General features: G+C 40.7%; 1 protein-coding gene across 2 annotated transcripts in view; it reads right to left on the bottom strand.

Moving 5' to 3' along the window:
• LOC146854289 (uncharacterized) overlaps window positions 1-25046 on the bottom strand; it is a 266776-nt gene that overhangs the window by 117741 nt on the left and 123989 nt on the right. For both annotated transcript variants that reach the window (XM_085652073.1, XM_085652072.1), the window contains exon 2: window positions 10342-10495. The gene's annotated coding sequence lies outside the window, so the exon portion shown is untranslated. The remainder of the gene's footprint in view (window positions 1-10341; window positions 10496-25046) is intronic.

Genomic DNA, 25046 nt, shown 5'->3' with positions numbered 1-25046 from the left:
CAACCAATTAGCTCCTTAAGCCTGAAATGTTTTGCCTGAAAAGGATGTAAAAAAAAAATGGATTTATCCAAACAGTCTGACATAACTGAACGTCATACAAGCCGTATTGTAGGTCTCTTGAACTACGTACAAAGCCCAACGATTGTGGCGTCCCTACAGTGTATCAAAGACTCCCCACTTCTGCTTGTTAATGGTACTAGACGCTTTACCTATTAAAGGCCACTTCGGTCTACTCCCCCTGCTGGAAGCCAGTGCATGGGATGAGATAGATCAGATTTTTAGGTAAAGCATGCTATCTAGGACTGCACAGTAACAGTTGTTTCTTAGCTTCAGAGACCCACCTCTTGCCCATACGAGATATAGCAGTTCAAAATCTATCACACACTTTCAAAGTAAATGGGACCAACTACACTAATTGGTTAACTGTTTATGCTTAGAAAAAAGTCATTGGTCCTCTTTCCTTCGCATCTTCTTGTGTTAACCAGAGAACTGATCCTGCTGACACTGGGCTACTGCAGGCGCACAAGCTCAGAAATTGCAAAGGTTACAAAATCAAGCAGTGAGAATCACCTCAACATCAGGAAATCTCACCCCCACCTCACCTGCCCAGCAGAATCTGTACTAGCTCCCGGTAGGGCACAGGATCAAATGTAAGATTCTATGTATCATGCACAACGTTCCTCACAAATCTGGCCCAAACTGACTTCATAGGCTGGCTTCACCAAACCAACCAAGATGGAATCCAAGATCAGTCAACACATGCCACAGGGACTAAGGTAAGACAAATCACTAAAGTTTCTGGATGCATGCTTTTGAACGGACCTTATCCTCACCTAGAGAAATCAAGAGGGGTATTTCCAATTCCCGAACGACTGCAACACCGTTCTGTTCACTTATGCAGTCGATTTGTGTCCTAGCTCCTAAACCACTTGTTAAAATGAAGTAACTCCATCACACACCTGGGTTCTCACACAGTTTAAACAGCCTGCGAGTTCTTCCTTATTTCTCAGACCATTTATTCATCCCTACCCGGATGTATTCTTCCCGTTTAACTTACCTTATTGTTCCGGTCATTTCCTCTCCTCTTATAGTGCTCTGAAATGGCTGTTCAGTAACATGCAAGTGCTTCATAAAACTCCTTAAAGAAATACTACAACAGGTTCTCGTTATTTTCCGTTAAACTAGGTCACCAAACCTTAATAATTGGTCACTTGCACAAGACTGATCGCCTGTGCCTCAGTGTAGTGTATCTACCTTCACTAATGGTCTACTATGGAATCTCTCAAAGACTAGTCTAAACTCACCTCTTCATCTTACGGGTGCGTACACAGCAATTGGAGTCATATCCCAAAACATTTATTGGACAGTTTGATTAAGACAGATAAGTGGAGCCTCGTGCATATATATCCTTAACCACTGGAGTTTTAAGAATACACTTCAAAGTAAGGACACGTATAAATATTACCTTTAGCACAAAGCATCATTCAAGTATTTAAAAATTTAGAACGACGGTATCCACAATAAATCATATATCGACAAAACAGTCTTAAAAATGTGTGCAAACAAATGTGGCAAACTGATTCTCAAGTGATCTATGATGGACACCACTAAATCAATTTTACATTACCTTCAGTATTCCTTAGCGTAGCGATCATGCTCAACGTACATGTTCCAATGTTTAAGATGCCCAAGTCACACACACACACACACACCTCTTAGATCAAATTTAATATGCACTCTTTCACTCCACTAAACCGCATTGAGTTTTAGTGTCTCGATTATTGGAAGTACACAATAACTGAACGAAACCCAATGGGTCAAATGAACAAAAGGGAGGCTGGAAAGTCAGACATGCTAATCTATGCGGAGTTATAGAGCGCATGGCTACACGAAGGCTTACCAGCACACAGAGAGCCAGCTAGCATGCAACTGCAAGGACAGACCTGGTTATACCCTAGCAAATAACCAGGTTAACATTTTTCTGAACTATAGCTCAGTTTCGATTCCCAGCTAGAAATCTATACAAGAGTTCTTTTGTTTGCAGAAGACAGGGGTTCACAAAGAGTTTAAGACATACGAAGAATCTTATTGAGCAGAGCGTTCCTCCACAACTAACATTAATAGCATGAGACACTTTGCAACAAATTTGAGTCTATCGCAGTTTCTTGTTCGTCGCATACTTTTGGGTTGTTTTTTTTCATTTAACTGTCCCCATCACTTTGCACGTTCACTTGTTATAGTAGCTCCGCTGCAGAATATTTTAATCATTCACGGATATGTTTGATAAAATTTATCTCCTTTTACAAGATACAGCGTGCTTTCTTTTACTCATTGTGGTATACATCAATCTATATCTGCAAGTCATTTAAACAACTATTTAACTTATACTTCTGCTGAACACACTGGATTTAAAATACTGACTGATCCATTTCCACAAGGGGTTCATGGGTCTGCACCTCTAGATTCAGTATATTTGTATAGTGTCCAGGGCAGCAGGCTTTGTGAAAGGCAGATCACGGAGCAGAATTACAAGCCCTGGTAAAATCATGATAAACACATCTTTATTTGCAGTTCTTATGTCTGAGCCATAAGTCACTGAAATGTTCAGTTATTAGCTTACAGAGACGTTTATTGCACCATACTATTGCTTTGCTGGAGAGCAAGACATTGAAGAAGTCAGTTTTTTTTTTTAGTTTTTTTTTTTAACATGTGACTTGCAAAGTGCTAGAATATATTAAATTATATAACCTACATATTGACAGGCTTATTTTCACAGTATAAATTTCACATTTATTCCAAGATTCTGCAATAATAGAATATTTCATAAAAGAAGCAAGAGATCATGGCAGCTGACAGAGGGAAGGTGATCAGGTTTTCTTCTTCAGTTTGCTCACTGTACTCAGACTTGCAGCATGGGTAAAACAGAACTCATTTACCTAGTGCTACGTTATGCACATCTGTTTATAAATGTAAGAAATTATAATACTCCATTTAGTCACTTTGGAAGAAAAGAAAGCAGAAATGTCTTTGCTGCGATTGAAACTACATTCACAGCAGAAGTCATTGGCAAGCGTTTATCTGAGGAAGCCACCTTACGTGGTCTAGATGTCCATCGCAGACAAGTGTACATACAACTTTTGTAATGCATAAGATTCTAAAATCCCTGTATAAAAAACGGTCTGTGAGACTTGTGACGCACCCAGTCGCCGGTTATAAAGAAATGATGCCAGGACAAGAGTTCTGATATCACAATGCCTACTGCCAGAACCACCAACCTAGGGGAAAAGGCAGGTTATGACACGGAGCATAATTAAAGAAGCCATATAAGGAACAACACAAACCTAGTTTTTCTTCTGCTCTAGTTTTCTAGCTTTATAGTGACAAGCAGAAAGGAGATAGTCATAGCAACATGTTTATTTTTTGCAATCCTCAGGTAATTATAGAAAGGTTTGAACATTTCTTTATATATTTCTACATACTACTGTCTATTAAAAATAAAAACTAACCTGTAATAAATCGATTCTAAAAAAAAATTTGTAACAAATATTGGAGCTGCTCAACTGTAATAAGGTAAACCTGATGTCACAAGGTCTACTGCCAGAGCCAGCACCAAAGTAAAAAGGTAGGTCAGGGAGTATTTTTACAGCTGCAGTTTACAGAGTATAAAAACGAAAACTGACTTTTCATTCCTATGATCTGTTTTTATAAAAACGAACAGTGATAAGCAGAAAGGAGTTATTTACGGCAATGTTGATATTTTTCCCAACTGATGATCTAAGCTTAATAGACCCTCCACCTTTAAACATAAGACCCACACCTCTTAGTGATAAAGAACTTTTCCCATCTGTACTTCCACGATTGCTTCCAGTGGGGTTACTCTATCTCAGAGTCCGATTAAGGGGATGGATACTGAGACCACTGGGGATTTTCAGATTTCTGTTAAGGATATGTTGAACTTGATTCTGCAAGAAATAAGAGAGATGAAGCAATTTCAAAAGATGGAAATGGAGGTGATTTGCAAGCGTCTGGATAAAATTGAAGACTCGATGGCTTCATTTTCAAATCGACTGCACGAATCTGAGACTAGAATTTCCGGGGTGGAGGACAATTTGACCATCATGCAGAAAGAGATCACCAGTGTTTCTAAATTCTCGAAGGCCTTTGAATTTAAATTGGATGAGTTAGAAAATTACAATAGAAGGTCAAACCTTTGAATAGTGGGTGTACCTGAGAACATTGAGGGGTCGGACATGACACAATGGATTACTTCTTTTTTTTCTCGAGAGGTCGTCCCCGAGTTTAAGGGTGACTTAACAATCACCAGGGCGCATCGAGTTCCAGCTCGTCCATTCCCCAATTCTCCGTTTCCTCGGACTATTATTGTTAATTTTGCAGATGTACGTGTTAAAGAAATAATATAATCACAGGCTTTCAAGCAAAGACAATTTAATGTTAATCCTACTACTAAGTACCGGATTTTCTCCGATATGTCGGCTGCTGCTGCCAGACGGAGAAAAGACTTTGTAAAGATTCTCCAGTTATTTAAGGATAAAAGTGCCCAAGCATCGATTGCACAGCAATCAAAGTTAAAAGTTCTGATTAAGGGCAAATTCTATTTGTTTACAGATGTTGATGAGGCACGTGAGATGCTTGATAAGTTGGTCCAGGGTTAGGATAATTTAGGATTGTGATCTGATTTGGTCTGATGGTTACTGGAGATTCTTCTTCTCCCTTTGTTTTTTTTTTGTTTTTTTCCCCTTTTGGTTTTTTTTTTCCTCTCCTTTGTATATTATCACTTTGGGGGAGGGGTGTGCAGGTGAGGAACTGGGGGGTCATGGGAACAGGGGCGCAACACCAAGGCGCCTCTATGAGAGGGGTTAGTGCCATGTGGCCAGCGTGGGAGGGAGCTGTAGGTGTAGTACAGGGCCACGGGGCTAGGTGTTGGGGGGGGGGGGAGCACTTGGGTGGAGGGCAGGGGTGGGTGGGGGTCGAAAATGGAAAATGGAAGTTCTTGTGGTTTGTGATGGAAAATATGTTGGCAAGAAGTTATTTTCAATGATTAATGTCTATTGGAGGGGTTAGAGTGATTTCTTTCAATGTTAATGGACTGAATAATAGAAAATAAATGCGCACCATCGAGTTATGGATTAAAACAGAGCGCCCAGCAGTCGTGATGTTGCAAGAAACCCATATTTCCGTGGACAAAATTAACTCTTTTCCTATGTTTAAAACTTGGTCTTCATATCGTGGGTTCTCATGTGCTCAAGAATCTCAAAGGGGGGTCGCGCTTTTCATTAATCGTAATTTAGACACAGAAATTATCCAGTTCGAAGATGGGGGGGGCAGGGCGGTGGTGCTGGGCCACTTGTGCAATAAAAGACAGGAATAGGCCAATTACCTTTGTTAGTTATTATGCCCCAGTGGAAGATCGTGCCCCCAACTATGAGGAGTTATTTCAATCACTACTAATGGTCAGGGGAGATATAGTTATAGGCTGGGATTTTAATATAATTGTGGATATAAAACTAGATTCCACTGGTCCCTTAAAGAAACAATCTAAACCAAAGTCATTAAGGTCAATTATGAAGAATATAGCCTTACTCGATCTTTGCGACCCATGGCGATTAAAATTCCCACAAAAACAAGTATTTACTTATTGGTCGGAAAGACATAGATCTTCTTCTCGTATTGACTTTTTTTTGGCCTCTAGTTTATTAAAATTTTCTAACCAGAAATTTCTGCATAATGGATTCTCAGACCACGCAATGTTAGTAATTGAGTTTAAAGTAGGGGAAGAAATTAGGCCCCCTAAGAGATGGATATTTAATAAAATGTACCTACAAGATAGTAATTGGGTCTTTTTTAAAATTGGAAATTGTCGAATTTATTGCTCGCAATTCAGATACGGCTCCACTGCATATTATCTGGGACTCATTAAAAGCCTTTATTCGTGGTATCATCATCGGTAAAGATGCAGAAGAATGGCGCACTATTAAACAAGCTAGGACCTTACTCTATCAAAGAATTTGTTCGCTTACTCGGCTCCGACAAACAAACTTTTCTAGTATTGCACAAAAAAAATGAAACGAGGCCAAACGTGAACTCAGTACGCTTTTTGCTACACAGAGTGAACAGCAATTTCTTACACAATCTCAGAGGAGTTATGAGGAGAGTAATTTCTCTGGTAAACTCCTCGTGTAGCAGGCTAAGGAGCAAGCTGCCGCAAATTTAATTCGTACTTTAAAGTCTCCTACCACTCTGATAGAAACATCACAGTCTGATGTTATTGGCACTATAATGTTTTCTCACTATAAACAGATATATAGTCATCATCAGGAGATAGATCATTTTAGGCTCTCTAATTTTTTAGCAAGATAGGATATGCCCTCTTTATCTCAGGCAGACAGTAGAGCAATGATGCGCATGTTTTCAAAGTCAGAATTAGTGGTGAAGAACATTCCAATTGGTAAGGCTTGTGGCCCGGATGGCCTCCCCGCTGAATTCTTTAAGGTTTTCTTTAGCGCCTTTTCTGATTTATTATTACAATTAGTTAATTATATGTTAGTGGGCGGGCAAGTTCCAGACACTTTTGGGGAGGGCACAGTTGTTAGTTTTCCGAAAAAAGGCAAAGATCCTAAAGATCCTAACTCATATAGGCCTATCACATTACAACACTGATTATAAGATCCTTACTAAATTATTATCAATACGTTTCAATTACATTGCAAAGGATCTTATTCATCCGGATCAGAATGGCTTTGTGGCAGGCCGACAATTAGCTACTAATACACATTTTCTTACTGAGGCTTTAGATTATTTTCAGACAAACAAAATCTCTGCTTTAATTCTATTGTTAGATGCGGAAAAAGCCTTTGATTTGGTGGTATGGACAACTTTGTTATTTTAAAGCACTTTGGAATTCCTCCACAGATTATTAGTTTAATTCAGAATTTGTACATGGGTGCCAAAGCCAATATAATTATTAATTCAGTTATGGTCGGCAAAGTATCGGTTCAACGGGGCACCAGGCAAGGTTGCCCCTTGTCCCCTATTCTCTTTGCTTTTTTTATTGAACCGTTAGCTACAGCTATTCGTGAATCTGTGAGTATTTCTCCTCCTATCCCTTCCATGGCAAAAATCAAACTATATGCCGATGATATCTTGTTATTGATTAAGACGGATATTCAATCTCAAACTGCTGTTCTTCAGCTTTTTGAAGAATTCGAAGATTTGGGTGGTTATCGAATTAATTTAAAAAAAACGGAAATACTAGTTTGTGGTGGGGGTGAGGTGGAGTTACACTGATTTACTTGGCTGTATCAATTCAAGACCGAAGAGGTACTTAGGAGTTATGTACTCTTCTCTGGTTTCCGATTTAGTTATGTTGAATTTTGATCCTCTTCTACGCAAGGTTCAATCCTTGTTTACTAGATGGGACTCGCTGCCATTTTCCATCTTGGGACGGGTGGCACTTATAAAAATGTCTATTCTTCCACTATTTATTTTTTTACATTCTGCCATTCCTTGTTTTTTGCCCAGTGTTTTTTTTTCAAAAGTGGAATCATTATTTTCAGGGTTTATATGGGCAAAAAAAACTCCCAGGATAGCAATGAGGACTCTTTATGCCGACACTGAATTGGGAGGTTTAGCTGTACCCAATGTTAGAGATTATTATAGCGCATATTTCGCCCAATATCTAGAGCGGTTTAAATCTCGAATGCAGACCCCAAATGTTTTTATTAATTTCTTTTTTGACAGAATTTGTTATGAGGCTCAGATCCCATCTCCGCTACATATTCCTAAATTACCGAAACTCACTCGATATAAGACGATGCTTTCGTTCTTTAAGCGTCGTGATGTTTTTTTTAAAAGCGATATTCTCTCCCGCAATTCAATATTAGAACCCCCTTAAGAAATGCTCTCATTTTTATGGGAATAAAATTGGAGTTGATATTGCGCTACAATGGGCACGTCTGGGATTTTACTCTCGGTCAGATTTTTTAAGGGAGGGGACATGGCTGTTACCTGGAGAAATGCAGCTTATTATTCCAGGGCATTTTATGTTATTAGGCTCGTATGTTTCGATCTTTAAAATGTTGGTACAAGTGGAGCCAATAAGCATTGTTTCCTCTAATCAGTTATGGGACGATTTGTTTATGACTTCTAGGACGAGGAAGCCAGGGGCATGGAAACGTTGTTTAGCTCAATACATTGAGGTTGATCTGAGCCAGAAAGCAATTAAAAAATGGCAAGAACAGGAGAATCACGTACTTACTATCAACACTTGGAAAATCATAAATAAGCTGAATTTTAGTGTTCTTCGAGGGTCTAATTGGAGAAGAATGCTGTACTTCAGTAAATTGCTTCTTTATCGTACTCCTGCTGCCATTGCTAAAATGTTCGTTAATACTACTGCCACCTGTTTTAGATGCCAGCAATATACTCCTGCTAACTGGTCTCACATTATAGTTTACTGTGTTAAAATTGTACCTTTTTGGAACGAGATATTCGAATATTTACAAAAGTATTGTGGGATCCAGATAACCTATAATGTTAAATTAGTATTGTATGGATACGATTCTGATCTCGGCTTGACAGAACAGATGGTTAAACTATTATTTATTGCAATGGCAGTCACAAGGTCCTTGGTGCTCCAGAACTGGAAGTCAATTCAAGTTCCTCTTTTTAATGCCTGGCTTCAAAAAATTAGGAATGTTAGAAAGAGTGAAATGCGATATGCACAGCGAATTGGTGGGATTAGGAAGTTCAACAGAATTTGGAGTTTCTATTTTGAGTAATGTTCAACTTTTGCATTTCGTAATTAATTTGCTCTATTCTATTTTGTATCCTTACTTTGTGTTAGCCAACTTATGTTATTCTCTAATTGTAACCTTGACACAAGAACTTCAATACATTTTTTTTTAAAAAAAGGTTGATATTTTTCCACACTAAATAAAGGTCGTTGAATGAAAGATTGAATTGCGCTGCTTTGTTCTACACATTGAGTCACAGCACTTTCATTATTCGGACTTCGACTGATTCAAATATATTTTTGTAACAAGTTACTAACCATACTACCACTTTCATATGAAAGAGCAAGACACCAAGGATGTAAGAGGCTTGCAAGAAGAGTGATCGTGTGGCCATGTATTTTAAGCAATAAAATACCCCTTTCACACATTAAGGATATTGCAAGTCACCTTGGAATTCCATGACCCAATAATGGAACTTGGCCTTCGGCCTCATTCCACAGTTAACTGAACTCCACAGTAACTTCCAATATCCTTGTGTGGCAGGGGGTACTTTATCCCACATATGATGGCCAGAGGACGAAGTTGGAACCGGCTACTGTTAGGAGCGACGCTACTCCTCCCAGATAAGTTGAGACTGTTCGATTGTACCCACATTTAGTTATTCAAATGCACCCTCATCTCAGAAAGCGTTCCTCCTAATGTACAACCTTTTGAATGACCAATGGATAATACTACACATCTTGATAATGTACAGCGCTTTGACCCACAATTAATCATTATAAATGAATAAATAACCTTTGCAAGCAGGGCTTCGAGCAGCAGCAACACTGGTCGCCTATCCGATATCCCTGCCGGGTCTCAAAATCATCTTCATACCCTCCCTTCCCCTCCCCCATGAGCTTACTCCACTGGTTTAGTCTTGTGTATCTGTTGCTGCTTGAACGACTGGACAACTTGGGGCCTAGAACACTGGAACCCCTAGAGTGAGCGCGATCACAAAATATTCCAGGTTTCACAATACTTAAATCACTCCAGAGAAGGGTAGCATGGACCTTAAGACAATGCATGTGTTTCTACAGAAGTTTAAGGGGTGTGTGGGGAGGGGCAGGATATGCCATGCTTGTTCAGCGGCCAGGTATGCAGGGGGTCAAACCCTGCAGGTACTTAAAGTTTAGGCAGGATACCTCAGAGAAGACCCTGTCCAACGCCAACCAGTGCCGTAATCAGGCACTGGAGAAACATCACTCAATTCATAGAGCTCCAATTTGGCCACATGTAGAGACTATAGCCATGGTCCAGTTGGGAATTTATTGCTTCTACTATTACTGCTATAGGATGGAAGCATGACTACGGTAATTTAAAAACAAAAAATAATAATAAAAAAGTACTGGCGGAAACAAAAAGTTGCCAACCCTATGGTGGACTTAGGTTAGAAAGGTCCTGTCTGCATCAATAATTAGACCAATTAACTCTCCTCCTTTCATTCTGCAGATAGTGGCAGCTAAGACTAAGGAGGAATACGTAAGCAAACGATTTGATTATCAAACTAACGTTTCGGCCTAAGAGAATGACACCTGTATAAGCTTACTTCAATTGCAGGAAATTCCTCTCCTGGATCCAAGACTCATGGTCTCCCCTCGTCCTAGTGTTCAGCAACCTTCCTCATTTGCCACGTCCACATGCTTCATTTTCACCAGGATGGAATAGCAGTAGAATAATATTCTCGAAACATCTTATTAATTCTGTAATAAGAAAAATGGGTTTGTGTTCTCATAGTGTTGTAAATATCAGGTGATCCCGTTACATGTCAATCGTACTCCATTAATTGATCTGGGACAAAATAGGCCAACTGTATAGATCTCATATCCCCCTCCCCCTTTAACAGCCCCCCCACCAGCAAGTGCTCAACCCATTGAGCTACCCTACAAGCTAGGTAGTGCACATCGCTATCCACAGCGCAATGTTCAATTATTATCTCCCCAAATTATTTTCACCACTGTACGTTGAAAGACCACTTCCTACTGCACTCACTGCTAGTATTTTATTTTTATAGCTCATATATTTTGTTAAACTTCAATGTCCTGCTAACCCCATACACAGTTACATGCTTCAAAAGAGCAAACAGGTCAGGTATGTGTGGACAAAATCCATTTACTAGCTTCCTTAGGGGTTACACGTCAGTACCAGGATGAAGGATGGGTTTCGAAGCATCTGGCGTTCAGAGCCACAGATGTAAAACAAGCGGAGCATTGAGTTAACCCAAATATTTCATAGGGTCATGGTGAATAGTCCGATCTCTATAGGTCTGCCTTCCACTTCAAGGCTGAGCCTACTAGACCGCAAACAAGCCTCCTGTTGCGCAACACATTGTGGGCTTACCAAGAACATTCAGGGGCTTTCAGCCCACCCATTCCTTGCTCACCATTGGCTGGCTTTCCTGTCAATCATTTGTCTCATGCTTACTCAAGCCCCAACTTGTCAATCTTGTATTTCACTCCCATAAAGCAAATACTCTTTACCACCTCTTTTGATTGGCTAACTTCGATGCTTCCACTGCTTGCTTTTCAAGCACTACGTTTTTACTTTAGGTGAAGCACTTCACGATGGTGCATCTGCTGTCCTACTGTTTCCCTTGTGCATTTCTGTCCTCCTACACTGTTATGGTTTGTCACGTGTGCTTCTCCCCACACCCTCCATGTTGTGCTCTCCCTCTTTTAGTACTCCATTCCCTTCTTGCCCATGGGCTTCACCACCTGCCCCAGGTTCCTCTCACCCACTGCTTCTCCTTCGAACTCCTGAGCTTCTGGTTCTCCTCCTCCTCCACCGCCCCATCGCCCCCCCCAGAGTGTCTCTGTGATGCTCCCTTCCCAGTTGTATCTGCAACCTTTTTTTTTTTTTTATGTTTACGGATCCAAAACAGTAAAAATGTTTTTTTTTTTTTTTAAATAGAACTTGATTTTGTAGGCATGCACACCTACAAAATGCCACAATCCCCCGTCATATACCACTTTATTTTCAGTTTTCTTTAGCCATGCTGCACATCAGGGAGAATGTCGTACAGCAAGACTAAAACATTGGCAAAACCAAATCGGTCCAAAAAGGCAAGTAATTTTGGCTTTGCCAAGGCTCGTTTGTCTTGACAGTACAGTTCCTGGTTTGTTTCAGGTGCACTGTACTAGAATCTCTAGTGAGGTGGGGAAGGACACGGACTATTCTGTACGTGGAGGAAAAAACAAGGGGAAAAAAACTCCACTTAGTTGGTTTACAGTCAAGCGGGTGTCTTCCCTTTGTTCCATAAATCTCTTCGGTTCTTTTCTGGGAGCACGGGGAAGGACCGGAAGTGCCCTGTGAATTTATATTACAGAAGTAAAGGTGACAATTGAAAAGGTTTCATTTTGATTTCTTTTCCGGAAACAAGAAATAAAAATAAAAAAATACAACCTTTCATATGCTCTTTTCTTGCTTGTAATAGATCAGCATTATGCACTCCTCGGATGTCACTTCCTATTTATGAGGTTGGAGGCAGTTAACAGCCCTATTACGAAAAACACAAATTAAATCTAAGGGGAATGGAAAGAGTTCCCGATTGGCAACCATGACCGAAGCACAATAGATTTGAAAACATTAAGGCAAATAAAATGTAAGTAGGTTACCCTCAAGTATTTTTCTTGGAGTACAAAATTTGAGGCTACTTCTACATCTGAGAAAACAAACATTTTATCGCGATTGCTATAGGCCTAAAAGAGTGTGCTGACCTTCCACCAGACACGAGCCGAGAGAAAGTGGACCTTTTGCACTCTGGCCAGGATTCCACCCACAAGACAGGTTTCTGTGTCACAGGTTCTCTACTATCTCCAGTAGGTCATCATAGCCATATATATGGTTAAGCAATGTCTCAATGCACAGCCTACTGCAGCACAAGGGCTCACAGATTGTAGCAGGAACAACTGAAGTATTTTCAGCACTGTAGCCAAAACAGAGCTTTAAAAAGGGGCATTTTCCGACCTTTTCACAATTATGCATCACCACTACAGGCGAAGAGGCTGGGAGTTGTACAGTGAACACCGAGGGATAGAAATACCTAGCTTTCTACTCGATACAGCGCAACATGTGATCCTAGCATAGGGCCACTACAAAATGGGCTAGTTTAAAAAAATAAAATAAAAAAAACACAACCAGTTCAGGCACCAAGCTTGTAAGAATAGACATTAATATTCTTTAAGTGCCGCTTCATGTACTTGTGTTTCTGCGACATGACTGCAGATCATTTCTTCTTAGTCATGGGCAGATAGCCCTGGATGTGATAAGGAGTTACCAAATTCAATTCACCAAAATGGTCCCTAGGGTCATTTCCTTCCAGCTCCATTACCAAAGGACGAATCCCATCATCGAGCTCTGCTGCAAAATTTTAGACTTTGTTGGAGAATGGGGCAGAGCTGCCTGTTCCACGGGAGGAATCAAGGACCGGTTTTTATTCCATTCAGTTGCTTGTTCCCAAACATTATAGCAAGCTTCAGCCAGTCTTGGATTTGAAAACCCTGAATAGATAAGTGCAGGTGGATCACTTCAATACTCCTTTACTGGCAAAGAAGGATTCTCTGGTCCCGTTGGATTTACAAGACCATATTTTCATATCCCTGTGCATCCGTCGAGCCAGAAATTACTATGATTTGCTGTTGGAGATTAGCACTTTCAGTTCAGGCCTTGCCTTTCGGATTGGCCACTTTTCTAAGAGTATTCACTAAGGTACTGGCTCCAGTTGTTGTATTTCTACAGTTAAGACATCTCTAGATTTCCATATCTTAATGGTTGGCTTTTGCCCGATTACTCTTTTTTCTAAAGCTCAAGACAAGGTCCAGCTCGTGATCACAACTCTCAGAACTTAGGGTTCATCAACTTCCTGAAGTTGTAACTTCAGTCACCTCAAGAGACGCGGTTTATAGGAGTCTAGTTCAATAGCCGTCTAGGCAGAGTATTTCTTCTTCTACAGCAGGTACTGACAAATCAAAAAGCCATCAACAATCTTCAGGTTTAAGACTTCGTCAGCAAGAACATAGTTGAAGGTGCAGGGCCATGGGCAAAGTAACCTCTCAAGCCATTAGTGAACCATCTACTACACTATTGATCACCAGCTTCTCAGGATTACAAGTTTCCAGTTACTCCTCTCAATTGCTGGGTGGCAAATAACAGATAATTTGACAAAGTGTCCCTGTCAGTCCGTCTCCCAGCTCCAACGTATCTTGTGACAGACGCCAGCCAGAGGGGTTTGAGTGTGGTGCTGGGAGATGAGGAAAGGAAGGGACCATGGTCAGAATGGGAAGCATGATACCAGTCCACGACTTGGAAAAAATTAACTGCTCTATGGCGGGCACTTCAGGGGTTTTCTCCTCTGTTAGAGGACCTGAATGTGGTTGTTTGGAAAGACAACCAGGTGACGCCATTCCATCAGAATCAACAGGGCGGCACAAGGGGCAAGATGCTGAAACTAATAGCATTGAACATTTTTACTTGGGGAGAAATTCGCCTTTTAGCCTTATCAGCATTGTACCTCCAGGACACACTGAATTTCAGAGCGGACAGTCTCAGTCAGAAGATGCCATCCTCTGAAATCCAGGCTTGCTGGTAGGTAATAATCGCGTGTGCCGAATTCGAAATTCCATGGCTAGACCAGTTTGTGCAAAACAGAGGAAGCACATTGCATTGTGTGGTGACACACAGGTATTGCGTGCTCAGGCTTCGGGGATAGATGCTCGCCATCCCTTGGCCACAGGGAGTTCTCTACGAGTTTCCTCAGATTCCCCTCCTCCAAGGGTGCTTCAGAAGATTCAGGAGGAGAGGAAACTAGTGATTTCCATAGCTCCTGGCTGGCCACGTCACTCCTAGTTCAAGTGTCTCAAGACTATCAAAAGGAGAGTTTCTCCATATCTCCCTTTGTCCCTCACCTCTCCTGTATCCTCTTCTACCGCCAATTCACTTAGAGCACCTGAAACTGAACGGCAAGGAATGTAAAAGGGTAGCTTTGCAACAGTTGGGATGCTCACCTCAAGAGGCCTTAGATATCCAAACTTCACACAAGCCATCTAACCTGAAATCTTAGAAAAACATTGGGGTTCCTTTCTCAAGTAGTGTTCTGCTAAAAATGTTGATCCTTTAACAGTGAATCTCGTACAGGTTCTGGAATTTGAGGGAATCGATTTTTAGAGGGTCTGGCTCCATCTACTATTTACTCTCAGTGGGCTGTCGTAAAGGCACTTAAGGCCAGATGTATTAAAAAAACGTTTTGCGATTCCCCAATTGTGAATCCTTGTGATTTCCTAATTGTGAATTGAAAACGGCATGTATGAAAGTGTGTTGAACAACTTGAGATTCCCAGTGGGTCACAAATGACCTACCTCATGACTTCATGAGGTAGGTCTCAATTTGCAACATTAGGGAATCGCAAAAAAAAAATCACAGGATGGTGGCCTGCTGCAGTCAGCAGACCATGTCATGTGGGACCACTGCCTGTGCCTATAAAAAGTTCTTTAATACATTCACAGAGGGGAAGGGGTCCCTTTAGGACCTCTTCCTGTTTGCGAATTGGTTACCACCAACTTGAGGTTGGTGGTAACTGAATGTTTCGCGACCTCTTACATGGTAAAAAAGCATTTCATACATACTGCTGCGATTCACTATTTGGAAGGGACGCCCTAAACACGCCCCTTCCAAATACCGAATCGCAAACTAATTTTACGATTCGGTAACAGGTTACCGAATCACAAAATAGGGTTCGATACATGTAAACAGCCTTTTTTGCATGCTCAAACAAGCAGATTCTGCAAATCTGCCTATTTGCGAAGGCAAAATTGGTTGAAACATGTGGCAGAGAAAGTTCGCTCCAGTTTAAACACTGGTTCCAAGACTTTTGAGAAATTGGATTGTAGAAGCCAGTTTCTTTAATTCCAGTTCCTTCTTGGGATCTTGCCATAATTCTCAGGAGGTTTACAATTGTTCACTTCGAGCTTCTTGAGTTAGTAGATATTTCCTGGGTGTCTGCAAAAACCGCCTTAATGGTTGCGATTACTTTGGCACAGAGATAGGGGAATTTGCCATCATGTTTTCCTCACTTCTGTTTGTCTGGACATGGTGTTCTGAGGTTGGAACCTACATTTGTTCCAAAGGTTCCTCCTTCCCTCCATATCTTAAGTGGTTTTGCCTGCGTTTACAGAGGAGGATCAAGTTCCCTCAACAGTTGATGTCAAACAAGCATTGTCCATCCAGCTGAACTGTACAAAGGATTTTAGAGTGTCCAAGTGTTTTTTTTCTCATGAGCCTGCCACCAAGGGTCATAAAGGGTCCAGCCTGACTAAGTATATGGCTCCACCAAGCAATCAAACAAATCGGTGGAAGAAACTGTTCCTCCACATGTTCCAGGTACATCGACTAGAGCAGTGGCAGTTGCTTTTATTCATGAATCTTTGAGCGGTCACTTGTTCATCACATCAGACCTTTGTGAAGCACTACCGTCTAGACTGGACAGACGCAGTGGGTTCAACAGTATTGAAATCTACAATATCTTAATTGTTGTTCTAATGCAATTTTCAGTGATTCAACAATGATGTAATTGTTGTCCAAATATATTTTTGAAGCATCATGGTGGTCCTTGCTTTTTTTGCTTGGTAGTTCCCCATTGTTCAGGACTGGGGCAAGGAGGGCATAAGTTAAGGGGTTATGACTCAGTTACTTACCGGTAATCTTCATTAGCCAGATTTGTTGTCTTCCACATACCAGTTCACATCCCTCCTTACCACCCAGTTTGCACCACCAACCTTGTATTATATTTGGTAATACAGGACGATAGCCAATGTTAAGAGGAGAGACATACAGCCAACAGGGTTACTTGTTTCTTAAGCTAGGTAAAGTGTGTCAGAAGTGGGATTTCCTCGTTCTACAGGACTGGGACGAGGAGGACAACAAATCGGAGTAATGAAGATTACTGGTAGGTATCCGAGTCATTACCATGTCCCTGTGGTGTTTAATTTATATAGGTTAATTATTTGGATGCTGAAGAATGCCAAAAATATAAGCATGACACATTGCATTAGAAGATATAGAGTGTTACTTAAACCCAGAATATGTACTTGTTGTAAATGTCAAAAATGTAAATAAGTTAACAAAAAGGAGGAGGCCAAGATAATGGTAGTTTTGGGGGAAAACAGAACCATCACCAAGAGTGTGCCTAGACAAAGTTGTAGTAAAGTGGGCAGGTGTCCCGCATAAAATAAAGTTCATTGTGCAAGAAGCCAACTTTGGGGCAGGTTGGTGCAAGGAGAAAAGGTTGATGTACGTCTGCAGGAGTTCTTCCATGTATTTCAGTGAATACACGTCTGAGATACAATGGCACGAGATGCTGCAGAGGTGGTAGTGAGGGTTGTAAGGAGGCTACAGCAGGTTATTCAAAATTAGCAGAGATGGCCGCTGTGTATTTGGGAAGATAGTAAATGACGGAGTTGGGGGTGATATTACACTTTTCATGTGGGAGTTCTAGTGGATGCCACAGGCGGTACAGGGGTGGCAGATGATGGGTGGAAAATGAGTAGGCTGAAGAGGAACAAGTGGAATATAGGTTGGGGTGAACTAGAGAGGGAGACATTAGAATAAGGTCTAAAGCCTCTGCAAAGACTGTTCCTCTGATCACAGTGGTGTGGTTGGCTTTTGGCAGTAGAATACAAAATTGGATGAGAATAGTGATTTGATCAAAGAAGTCTCAGCCAGGTCCAGATAGGAATGTGGAGAGAGCAGTCGAATATCGACACCATGGCAGTCTGCTCTATGAGAGTGTATGAAGGTATACAAAAACCAAATCTAAAAGAGATTGCCAAGTCATTGGCAGAAGCACTCACGTACAGAGAAAAAGTGGTTAACCGTAGTAACTCTACTATTCAATGTTTTGAATTGCACTTTGCTTCTCAGGCATGAAATACACGTCGTCAAAATGTAAATACCACCCTGCAAGGCAATTTAATAGTCTTTTCTAATCTTCCTCAGGGAGATGAGGAGATGACATGGTTGGAGTGGAGGGGCAGTGGAGGTGACCATCACTTGGGTTACTGAGCGAAGTCTCAGATCACGACAAGGCATAGAGGAGGCCAGCATCAACGTATTCCAAGGTGCTTGTATGTTCACTACCATTACATCAGGAGCTCTATAAGCATTTAGACGGCATCCAGAAACTCACTCTGACATGCTGGCTCTTTATGAAATAGATAGTTTGTTGAGTGTTAATTCGGGGAGGAGTGAAGAGGTAAGTAGTGGGTGGGGAGGAGTAAGCAGTGTAGCAGTCAATGTGGACCTTAAGGAGCAGCATGGTAAAGTGTGGGAACTTGGAAGTGGTTATGTGTGCCATTTACCCAGGTCTGGTAGAAGGGACCACATAGCTGTTGCAGGCACTTAGGACAGTCTTGGCACCATTTGTTTTGGTTTTACTAGGTAATCCAAATAAACTCCAGTCTGCAGAGTGACATGTAGTTTGGAGGGGGGGGGGGAGATCTTGGTGCTCAGTGGCAAAGTAAGAAGGGGGTAAGTAACATTTTATTTCATTCTTTGGAACAGTTTGCCAATATAATTATTTTTAATATTGTTTACCTTCTTATGGCTAATTAGGGGACACAGACCACTGACGCAAAGATGACTTTGATAAACGTATTCTGTAGTCGCAAAAGCAAGTACCGCTGAAACATTTAAGCTGGTGGCACAAAGAGCACAAGAGAGCTTTCCATACTGAGGTCTACTGAAAGTAAAATGATTCCGAGGTAGGTACAACCAATGCTCGTTTAATCATAGCATCAAATTTAATATCGAAAATGCCCACTCAACCAATGCTTCTAGATACCGGAAGTAGTTAGATTTGAATTTAGACAGTTTCCATTTTTGCATCATCAGGGTTCAAAGAGTTGGAATGCACCCAGGTCTGAATAAGGGCCGGCTTTTGGGCGGAGAGACCAGTGCAGGCACACCTGGGACTGACCTCACGGGGGCTGTCTCATTTAGAAATACCTTATTGGTTGAAAAGCACCTGTTCCAATGTTCCTTGTGTGTCTAGAGTTATCTTGACATTTTTACTGTTTGCTGAAAACTCACTGACTAATGTTCCTGCTGGAGAGAAAGTAGTTTTGTCTAGAGGTAGCTCGGACTCATCAAGTATGGCAGAAGGTTAATATGCCTGCTGCAAAGAACGAGTACCATGCAGACCACAGAACTGTATTTTATGTGGATAGCTCAGTGGGTGACTGCTTGTGACAGAGTTCTTTGTTATTTGAAGTTCATAAATTACAATCCTAGTATAACACAGTGACCTATGAACTGTCAAAGAGCTGCATGCAAACTGCAAGGCATAGGGCAAGAACCTTGTGTTTTTTCCAGTGTTTCATGTTGCTAAAAATAAAACAAATTACGTTTGTTTGGGTAGAAATATATTCTTATTAGTACAGCCAACCAAAGCTTCTGTGTTACGTTTTGAATCCAGAGTTTGTGCTTCTCCAGATCAAACACTCTTAAAATATACTGCCTACCCAGGATGAGTCGATTTGTACACTTGTAACCCTCATTGTCCTATGCAACAGTTCCTATTGACTGATGTACATCAGTATGATGCATGGACTCTGTATAATGTGTGTGTGATGAAAGGTGCTCCAACACCCTATACTGGTAAGAGTAGCACTATAAAACAAATGAAATGCACGTGAGAGGGGCTGTTGAGAGGTGGTGGTGGGTAAGGTGGTAGGGAGGAAATACATGAAAAAGGAAGTTGCGGGGGCCAAGAAAGATTGCTGCTTCAGGACCCACCAGTGCTACAGCCAGCCCTGGTCGAAATAACTGAAATTAACAAGATGGGCACAAAAGGTTGCCCCTAACCCGAAGGTAGCCATACAGGCGAGTGTTCTTCGTATGTATCTGGCGCTCCACGCAATACACGCAGATATCGTCCAGGTTTTAGAGGAAATATGCAAGAATGGCCCAAAGAATCATTCAATCATAGAAAGCAAAAAGGGCTAATCAGACTTTATCAATATGAAGTGATAAAAAGGATTCACCTAATCGGGACAAGAGCGCCGACACCAACATTTAATTTATACTCCCTGTAACAAAATAAGGACTTTAAATCAAAGTCCCCATGGAGCTGGATACTGAAGAAATTTAGGTTTTCGTTAATTCTTTAAGAATCTGAAGGTTTCAATGACTTGAAATTCGCAAGTCTACATATGAAGCAAAGTTCTCTCAAGCTGTTCATGCAGTATATGTAATGTGTATATATATTCTTTATTGTCCGATTAATTAAAATCATTACAATAAAACAGTTCGTAAAACAAGGCATTTCTTACATTCCTTAAAGATAATGAGGAAGGGTTAACATCTTTATAACCGTTAGAAATACATAAAATATCATAAAAAGGTATTTTGTTCATAACCAAATATAAACATATTTCATTACTATTCACCCTACATATTAGTAAACCCATCAATACAGATAATCTTTGGGTCCCCTCTGATTTTATCAGCCCCTAAAAAGAAGTAGAGCATACAGTAACACGTTTGGTCAGTTGTGATATTAGTTAAAATATAAAGTGTATCCACGCTTTTTAAAATTAGCCCGAACCTCAGATACTTTATAAAATGTATCAAGTTTAATTGGAATTGTAGCCGCTTTCTGTTCTTATTAAATGACCACAACATCGTCCTGACCCAGTTTCTTCTCAGCTAGAAGGATACATTTGACAAAGTTAACTGTTAAATTGATGATACGCCCTTGAAGGCACCGTATTATCGCTTGGCGACACGTTCTCACCCCTGATTTGTTGAATATAGGTTTTAAAAGTGTTACTTTGACACAATTTGGGGCAAATGCATACAAGGTGCAATAACGTTTCATTAATATAACCACATAGTCTACACTTTTGTGATTGCCAAACTTGTACCCATCTAGGTGTACCATCTTTTGTTGGGTAATGTCCAAACCTAAGCTTGAGCAATATATCCCTTACTGCCGGTTTCAAAACTAGTTAAATAGAACTGGGGTTCAATTTTATTATATGAATTAATAACTGACCAGGCATGCTTTTATTTATTATTATTTTTTTAATATAGTCTGCTCCTGATCCAATATTAATGATACCAATTTAGTTGATGGATTTAAAATCTGTTTTAAAATGGTTTTATTTCTAATCATATTATCAAAAGGTTGGAGCTTAAAAGTATTCAAACTTTCTGTTAAGTATGACCTCCGTGGTCTAGTATACTCCTTATTCATTTCTTGCCAACACATATATGCAAGGGACTCAGGGTCCGATAAATAAAGTGAAAATAGACATTTTAAAAATGCAGCTCGTCTTTCCAATGATTGGTTTAGCAGACCAAATTCCAGTCTAACTGTAGCGTGTCCAACATTTTTTGAAATTCTATAACTTGGACTTAGCCAACTGCTGGATAAATTACAAATAATTTTTTTTTTATCTTTTCCTCGGAAAATTAACCAATATGTAAGCGCAGGGATAAGTTTTAGCTTCATTACTTTTAGCACATGATTGCGACTAGGGCATGAAAGTTTCACGCAATGATCTAAAGGCAAGACAATGAAGTTGCCTTGGCCTTTAAATTATCAAAGTGTGGTTTAAAAGTCATTCTATCATCCAGCATAACTCCTAAGTATTTATACTGCTTTACAGTTTCTATAGATAAATCCTTCATTTTCCATAATGTCTTATCTGGTTTTGTTGATGCTATTATCAGAATTTGTTTTTTGGCATTTAATTGTAAACCATTCGCCAATATATATTGATCAAATGCCTCTATCAATCTTTGCAGCCCTATTTGCGTGTGACTCAGCAGAATAGTATAGTCTGCATAGTGCAAATATTTTACACTTTGGCCTGCAAGAATTGGCGAGTGTGCATTGACACTATGTAAATGATGAGACAAATCAGTCATAAAAAGGTTAAAGAGAGGGGGCAAGTATGCAGCCCTGTTTAAGGCCACTATATGTGTCAATGCGACGAATGGTACTACTTCCATCCCCCACTTTGACCTGTACCCACGTATTTGTATACAATAGCACAATCATATCTAAAAGGTTTTTTGGTACGCCCAATGCTGACAACTTTGCCCAAAGAAGGTTACGTGGAACAGAATCAAAAGCTGCCTTTAGATCTACATAACAAATACAAAGTTTTTGCTTTTTGTATTTAGTTTTCTCTGCCAGCAAGGTAAGTATCAGCAAATTCGTTATTGTACATTGTCCCCTACGAAATCCAGTTTGAAAAATTGGGATAACTTTCCTTGTAGTTGCCTATTCCTCAAGATCTTTGAGTAATAATGTTGCAAACATTTTTGCCTCTACATTGGTCATGGCAATTAGCCTATAGTTTGCTGGGTTTTCAGGGGGGCCACTTTTATAAATCGGATGTATTATGCTGCCTTGCCAAGATTCTGGGACCTGCTTGTTTTTTTACAATGTCTTCGAACATTTAGGTAAGAAATTTTGACCGTATGTCTATTCTTGCTTTAAAAACAGCATTCAGGATCCCATTTGGACCAGGCGCGTCATTTCTCTTCATCCTGCTTATCAATGACTTTACCACGTCCACCTGCGGTGTCTCAAATATTAATAATTGATAGTCACAATTTGTGCCTTGTATTACATATATATATATAAATTAAATTAATTATCGCCAACTGGTTACAGTATATGTAATGCTCTGTGTTCCGTTTTTACTGATTTCTACAGATAAATACAGACATAAATACTAACCGGAAACATGTTTTATGTTTAAAAGTTGAAAAATACAGAAAAGTGTTTTTTTTCCGAGACACTCACCAAGCTGTCTTTCATGAATTACAGGCTAAAAGTTGAGCACATAGCATAGGGAGTGTAAAAGAACAAACAAACAAAAAAAAAAAAAAAACACCCACACCCCCCCAGGGGATTTCCTTAACCCCTTCCCCGCTCATGACGGAACCGTTCCGTCATGAGCCACGGTTGCCGTGTGCTCATGACGGAACGGTTCCGTCATGACAATCCTGTTAGCGGCCGCTCCGCCTGCGCGGCGCTGTTTCCCCACCTGTGCGGGGCGACAACGCAAATGGGCGGAGTCATGACGGAACCGTTCCGTCATGAGCACAGCTCAACTGTGGCTCATGACGGAGCGGCTCCGTCATGAGCACAGGCCCACCGCGCTGCCCCCCTGCCCCCCCCCAGCGCTGCAGCGGAATGTCCGCAGCAGCGAAGGGGTTAAATATGGGCATACGTTAACATATTTGTAGTATAATGCTAATATTTACCTGTGGGACTAGTGTTTTGTTTTATCTGGCTGATTAATTTGCTAAAACACGCCAGGCATCAAAATGTGAGGGCATGTTATCAGTTAACTAAATGTAGACATACCGTTTTAGGACTTCATTTATGCCTAATAAATAAATAAATATGGATAAATATCAATAAGATTTCCCCCCAAAAAAATTGGATGAATACAGACTAAAATATTAAATAAAATAATAACTAAATTAACAAAAAAAAATACCTTGAAACTAGGAGCCCTAAGTATATGTGAATATTAGCAATGATGCATCCCTTGATGCATTGTGAAAATTGTTCCAGGTCTGTAAAAACCAATAGCAGAAAAAAGGAGGTATTGATAAAACAGTCTAGGTATTTTTGAACCTTTTTTTCCCCTGGTGGAGAGTTCTTTACCCTCCACTCCACCTCCCTCGCAAAATTACAAAGTATCATGCAGTCTTTGCCAGAAAGGTGGCTCAGTGACTTAAGTAGGTCGCTGGCTTCTGCAGTTTTTTTTTTATTGTATTTCTTAGCGACGCTGCATCAAAATGCTGCTTTTTTTTTGCCATTCCGCTTACGTTCTTCCACTTTAGGGGAAACTATTACCGCACAGGAAAAATGGGAGCAGTTTTTGCTTTTACTATTAACCACACATTTTGCCTTCTACTGCCCGCTCTTTACCGTTCAGTAACCTAATCGCCTACTCTATTCCTCACTTCCTCTCCTCCTAGTCTATCCCACTCCTTTCTTCATCCTACCACCTTGGACCAGTTATCTCCCATTCTGTACTTTTTTGTGTTTTCATTGGCCTAATTCCCAGGCTCCAATAATGCAATATATTTTAGCTATTACCAGTTCTAGGATTGTTGCATAGACCATCTAATGTGTGTTACTGTGTCAACTGTAAGACCAATGGTTCACTGCTATTCATGGTAAAGCGCTCTCAAACCCTTCGGCGCTACACAAAACTGTTAAATTAAAAAACCTACATTTAGCATGAAGACTTTGGTTTGAGCAATTTGAAGTGCCATCGCATGCTCTACTCTCCATTAGAGTGTGATTATAACACCAGTAAGGTACACCCCACTACAGATAATTTCACTTAACCAACAAAAAGCTGAGTGCTTACTACATTTCAACACTCCTTAGTTTGGAATCCCTATAAAATTCTAACAAGTCAATTTTATTTGTTCCTTTAGGATGTTCGGTGTTCCTTGACGTTCTGGGCACAGCCGCCACATGTTCAGAGGCCACTAGTGACTCACTACAGATCAAAGAGATCACTTTGGGGCCTTTATTCAGGTCACTTAACCAACCATGCCTTGCCTGCTTGATTAACCCATTCCACAGCCAGATTGTTTAAAGGCATTAAGCGGAGTCAACCTTCAGCTCACTGCTGTGGAACGCTGAAGGTGTGTAAGAATCCCAACTACACACGCTAGCTTACTGTGTAACACCCCACCAAGTGCAAATGCCAAACCTTCCTCTTCCACGTCACTCAACTAATGCTTCCGCCAAGCATTCGGCAATCTTCCTCATCGTCTCCTTGGTATCACTCCAAGCCAATCACTGCAGTTATGGTTCCTGGAACCATCTACTCCTGAGCTACCATGTCCTGAAGGCTAAGCTGGTGATCTAACCCTCCTAAGCAAGCAACTTCAAAAGGTGGAGTCTCATCAGCGCAGTGATGGGAATCAAGCCAATTTAACCCCCCCTACCATACTCTACGGCGGAACGTAAAAAAAAATAACACGGAAATTAAGGTAAAGGACTAGGTTCGGGGCAGAGAAAGGTGCATTGGTAAGCTTTTCCCTGCTTCACTCCAACAAACGCAGAGGGCCATTTCAAGGCATCACCAAACGCTCAACTGCCTCGGCGCCTTCCAAAAAGAAGCAGAGGATCCGAGGAATTGGACCCCACAGAGGGGATCAGTGCACTGGCATGTCACATCTAATATCTAATGGAGGGTAAACTAAACCCGAACA

This window comes from Triturus cristatus, chromosome 4_1 (genome assembly GCF_964204655.1).
Source record: "Triturus cristatus chromosome 4_1, aTriCri1.1, whole genome shotgun sequence".
NCBI classification, from domain to species: Eukaryota; Metazoa; Chordata; class Amphibia; order Caudata; family Salamandridae; genus Triturus; species Triturus cristatus.
The sequence above is the reverse complement of the archived record's forward strand: the minus strand, read 5'-3'. Positions and strand labels throughout refer to the sequence as shown.